Source organism: Apis dorsata, unplaced genomic scaffold (genome assembly GCF_000469605.1).
Source record: "Apis dorsata unplaced genomic scaffold, Apis dorsata 1.3 scaffold_133, whole genome shotgun sequence".
NCBI classification, from domain to species: domain Eukaryota; kingdom Metazoa; phylum Arthropoda; class Insecta; order Hymenoptera; family Apidae; genus Apis; species Apis dorsata.
In genome coordinates this window covers 1-6,344 of record NW_006263426.1, presented here as the reverse complement: position 1 = coordinate 6,344, position 6,344 = coordinate 1, and positions in this window count along the sequence as shown.

The window sequence follows — 6,344 nt, the reverse complement described above, 5'->3', positions numbered from 1 at the left end:
ATATATATTCTTCTGCAACCCTGTGCGCAGCGTGCATGCCACCGATGTAACAGAGGCTGGTGACGCGAACGGATCCGCAGGGGTTCTCTGACCTTCCCCTTCGCAGGGTCGCGAATGACGAGGCCGGCCAACCTCTGCGCCGTTCTCTTCTGACCCCGTTGTCAGGCATTATCAGAGCGTGCATGGATATATATATATATTTCTCTTTCTTCTTTTCTCTGTCCTGTGAACGTCTGGAGGAACTAGGAGGCTCGGAAAGTTCACGAGTGTTTAGACTTTCGGCCAAATATTTGAACTGGGCCCCTCCCGCCTTTGATTTGCCCCATCGCCGGTGTAATCCGAAACCTCTTGATCCCGCCCTCGGTTTCCTCTCTCTCTCTCTCTCTCTCTCCAACCGTTTGAATTAGTTCCGACCCGACCTCGATCCGTTTCGCCGCTTGTTTGGATCCGGCGGACAGACATTCTTCGACCTAGCAACAGTTGGGAAGGGTCAAGAAGGGTTTCGGAGTGGAGAGAATGGAGTAATGGACGGAAGTTGCGCGGAGAGTTCATGCGAGAGAGTGTTTGTCGAGTAGTCTCGATAATCGGTTTATAGCCGTCCCTTTGGGAAGATTTTCTTTATTCGCCGTATTCGAATTTGCTGAAGAAGGTAGAGAGGTAAATTTGGTTTAATGCTTCTGAGAATTTTTAATTTAACGTAGGAAATATTCATACACGTGGAATATCCTACGTGATTCTACAGAAACGATTCAAACTAATTTAAATAAATCTTGCCATCGAACTTATAATTTCCTCTTCTATGTTTAACTCGTATATATAGATATGTACTCCTACTTGGAATATATCATTTCGTCGGAAAGGAGAAGAAGAATCGGTATTAAAACCATGGAAACGTGACAAAAAAAAAGAAGAAAAATCTCGTCTCTCGTCTCCCTCGAAACAAAAATATTATCAAAACCATTCCTCCTCTACGACGAGAATACAAGATCGTCTTTCGTTTTTCCTCGCAGGTATGCATCCCGCCGTTTCTTACGAAAAGGTAGGCCGCGGGGACTGCTTTTTCAGTGGCCGTGGCTCGGTGAACAAAGGTGCCTCGGCACGGTGCACGGTGGCGAAAGGGTGGAATAGAGGCGGCTGTTCCGTTGCTTGTTACGCGGTATGCCGGACAATATATATATATATAGTACTGGCCTCCGTACTTATATGCGGCATTACCATTGCAGATAATCGGTAGCATACCGCATCTTTGTTGGTCGTTCGCCATTATGAGCAAGGTGCTACTAACACGAGGATATTGCGTTATTTTCAGGGATTCGCGCGGAAATTCGTATCTCCTTTCCGGATATTTCGTGAATAATTCGTACTGAAAGGAGGAGGGAGGCTTTCGAGTTTCTTCTTAGCTTCGAAGGAAACGTTTTATCCTTCTGAGTGGCTATGAAGAGGAAGGAGACAAAAATTGTATTTTGATAAAATTTGATCGATAAAACAATGTTTCTTTCGAGATGTATCCGGATTTTTAACCGATATGATGAAGGTATATGATATTTGGAATTTGGAATTGAAAGATCGAGAAGTTTTTCTTTACACAACTATTTATATCAGAAAAGTATACATAAGAAAGTTTTTTTAATTTTAATATATTTTCAATGGAATTTTATAAAATTTACGTAATTGTTAATATTAGAAAAAAGAAATAATGTCAGAGACACTTTATTCTGATTTCAAGAATTATCCTTTATATTTTTTTTAACGTTTTTAATACGTTAGATAAATACGAAAATCCACAAGAACTGTATTAATACAAATATTTTAAACTTACTGGATTAAAGAATAACTTCCACCGCGTTCTTTCTTGTCCTTCTCTTTCATCAGCGCGTAAAGCATTCGCTTTCCGTTAATGCGGACAATATGAATGCAAATATGGCCGAAAACGTTGTTGCCCGTAAAACGCGGAACACGTTGAAAACGATAAAATGTTTGTGGAAACCGGCGAAACAAAATGCCAGCTACAATCTAGACAACGAAACATTAATGTTCCACCGGGTGAAATCTGCCGTCTAGTTTAGACGTAAATACAACATAAATTTATACTCGTCGCATGACTCGTCTGAAAATGTAAATTCCAATTTAATCTAATCTAAAAGCAGTGTCCGAGTTTCCATTGTTTCGAGCTGTACACGATAATTTTCAACAGGAACGTAAAACGGGGATGCGGGAACACCCCCGGAAAATATATGTTCGGATACTTGACGAAAAAAATAAGAAATCATCCTTTGAAGCAAATATAAATTTCCGTAAATGTTAATTTAAAGATTAATTCGCATTCTCAATTACTACTTTTTCGAAATTATTTCACTCCGTTCTTTTCACCGAATTCGTAAATACACATCGCATTATCATAATCGATCCGACGCGAGTGGCTACGGAAAAAACGACAAATAAGGGGGAATCCGTTGTTTCCCCGTTGTTAAAAAGAAGAGAAAGGAGGACAAAGTAGAATTAACAAGCCGACGACGAAAAGGTAAATGGGGATATCCGAAGAAGGGAATCGAGGAGAGGAGATTTCGCATTTTTCTATCGTTCTCTCTAACCCTTTCTCTGGATCAGACGTGATTAGACCGTCGGCCTGTTCACTGGCCGTTTGGGACGTCACGCTCGATCGAGCGAAGAAATGCACGCGCCCCGTTGATTTATTTATTGTCGAACACGCATCAGCCTCTTATTCCGAGTATTTTAATTGCCTGGATAAAATGCGCCCGCGCTCTTTGTGCGTACGTATCGTTGATAGGGATAGGAAAAACTTGGTTTCGAGTTGGAATGCGTTGACCTTTTCCCTCCACTCGATATTCCATTACATTGGATGGACCTTCTTTTCGAAAAGGAACCGGTAAAAGGAGATAAAATCTTGTGAATCGGATTTGATTGGATATTTTTTCGTTTTTGTAATATTTTTAATAATGTGATGCGTCTAAAAAAATGGACGATTCGATGTGAATGAGAAGTATTTCTTCGTCGAAGAAATATTGGTTAGATGGAAAATTTCGAGTAGTTTTTCACGCGCAGGATGCGATTCATTTTGTTCAGAAGGCTTGAAATTTCATCTTTTGAATCTTGAATTAGATTATTGCGAATAATCATTTTAAAATTTATTTTACTTCGTTCGTTTTGTAACGGAGCGATTAGAAGGCGCGTAAAAATACTTTGAAGATATTTAAAAGAAAAAAAAAAAATCATTTTAACGTATCGAAGAATTCGGCATTTGGCATTTTCGTCATGCAAATCGAGTATGGTAGCTGCAACAGGAATAGGAATTACAACGAGAAAATTCCTATCGAATTCTTCGAATGCATATCGTCGTTATTAAAATTATACAGAATCCATAATACGAGAGCGAATGTACGGAAAGTATATCGAAGTTACAATAATTTATTAATAATTAGAATCGAAGATAATAATTATTGCAAGATGATATTAATCGCGAGAACATTTCTAAACGAGAACGTGGCGTCTATCATCTTAATTAAAAACAATATTAATAAAGTGAGATCTAATAAAGATTCAGAACAAAATTTTTATTCTTGCAACAATATCCATCCCGAGCTAATAATTTTTTTTTTTAGAATGTATATTTAATTAGTATTTTTTATATTCCGTTTATAAATTTTTTAATTAATTTCCATGGAATTTTATACGCCCCTATACTTACCGCACCGATCAATTATTAACAACGAAAACACACGCGACGATACGCGAAGATTTTATTGCGCGAATATTTCCGACGGCTAGTGACAAAAGTTTGCAAAAATCCCTCCCCGCACAGGTGGAGAGGAATTTATCGCTAATTGATTGCGCCAATTAACGGCGGCCGATACTTTCTAATTACGGTGTCCATCGGGTTTTTCCCGTCATGACAGACGTTTTTGCAAGTCAAAACAGCCGTTTTTACCGAGCGGTCTCGACTGATAATTGCGCGGGTGTCGCCTCGTCCAATTTCAACGAATTGCCGCGCGATAAAGGTGTAACAGTTATTTGAATATTTCACCGGGTGTTCATTAATTATGCAACGCTGCTCGGTTGTGTTACCAGCCGGAGCAAAGCTCAATTGTTGTAATCGGCCGACCTTAATCGCGTCGCTCCATCGATCTTTTTCGAACGGAGTTCCACCATGGATTAAAAATTAATCGCTACGAATCATCTTCGAAAGTAAACCGTTCGAAACATTGCAACGCTCGTAATTATTCGTAACCTCCTATGTTCCTATTTAAAGTTTCTTAAGATAACTCCCTGTTAATTGAATATTTCGTAAAAATAATTAACGAAAGATCGAAAATTTTGATATATGAATAACCCTTTGCTCTTCAACCCTTGATTCTCCGGCACCACTGGGATTGTTGCAGCAACTTGAATGGAATAATATTTATTTATGTTTGATTTTTTTAGAATATCGCTTCATAAATAGGTTCCTAAGCTCTTTATATATAATTTTATAAGGTATAATTTTATTTTATGAGTAATTATCTTATGGTAATCTTATGAGGCCACCGAAAGTGCAGATCTAAGTCTGAAGTTGTTAGTTTGATCGAAACAGGCCTGAAGTACAAAGAGTTAAATTTTAGAAAAATCTACAAACGAAGCATACAACCTTCATTCAGGTTTCTATATAAATATTTTCTGACTAAGAATTGGATTATCCCTATTGCACATCAAGTATCCAAAGTATTAATCAAAGTTCATCGGTAAATTGTACGAAATTAGTAATGAACATCAAAATTGGCGTATTTCATCATCCTGGAACGTCCGGCCAAAGTTAGAAACTTCACAGACGAATCTGCTCGAATGGCTGGCAGCACTGGCGCAGTTTAATAATCGCGGATGTGTGTACCTTTGCTCGTTCACGGGCGTATTAGCTATCGAGTATCGACCCGGAGGAATGGAAATGGGAATGTCGAAACGTAGCTGTGCATGATTTTGCGAATTCGAGGAGGGGAGGGAGGGTGAAAGTGAAGTTGAAGTACGCGAGTTCGAATTCGAAACGTGATCGAAGAATTCTATTCTATTTTTCGTATATCGATGCGATGACGAAGTTGAATTGAAAAATTAAAAATTGCGATTGACTGCGCGAGTTAACGTTTGCCACGGCGTTGTATTACTTTCTCTCTGGATCATTGCGAAATTTTAAATAACTGGCGAATTATCTAGTCAACTGATAAAAAGAAATATTGTCTTCGATCCACCATTGCGACTTTCTCCTTCGAGATTAACTTTTCGCAGAATCTTTGGAAAAATTTCAAATATAAGCGCAAAAATTCAATACACGTGGAATACAAAAATCTCATCTTTCAAATAATACCATAATTTCTATATATTTGTATCTAGTCAATTAATAAAAAAAAATGGTGTCTTCGATCCATTGCAACTTTCTCCTTGGAGATTAATTTTTCGCAGAATCTTTGGAAAAAACTTTGAGAAAAATTTCAAATATAAACGCAAAATATAAATACAAAAATCTCATCCTTCAAATAATAACCATAATTTCCATATATTTGTATCTAGTCAATTAATAAAAAAAAATGGTGTCTTCGATCCACTACAACTTTCTCCTTCAAGACTAACTTTTCGCAGAATCTTTGGAAAAAGCTTTGAAAAAAATTTCAAATATAAACGCAAAATATAAATACAAAAATCTCATCCTTCAAATAATTTCCATATATTTGTATCTAGTCAACTAATAAAAAAAAAAAAATGGTGTCTTCTATCCACCATTGCTCCTTTCCACTTTCTTTTTGCTCCTATTCACTTTCTCCTTCGAAGCTAACTTTTCACAGAATCTTTGAGAAAAATTTCAAATATAAGCGCAAAAATTCAATACACGTGGAATACAAAAATCTCATCCTCCAAATAATACTATAATTTCGATATATTTGTATCTTTAACATGTATTTAAAATTTCTATAAATACTTAAACATTCCCAATCTACCCGTATTAATAAACGTATTAGCAAACTAATACAATAAACTTTTCAACGTACCTCTCTCGTTCATCCACGAATTCTCAATTAATACCTCGATCGAGGAGGAAGGAGATGAATGGAACGAGAAATAAATTTTCCTCTAACGCCCGACGAATCGGGAGGAGGAACGAGATATCTCGTTTGTATATCTCGCTCCCCTTGACATTGCCATTGCGTTTCGCAAACGCGTCGTGTTCCCAAGCATGCCGTTCAATTCGCACGTGACGTTAACGGTCAACGCAGTCGCCACGGCACGGCCGGGTTCTATTCCTGATCCGTCACGGGAGGAGATTTGCCCGCCACTTTCCAACCCAAGATCGCGAGCGCACGCAG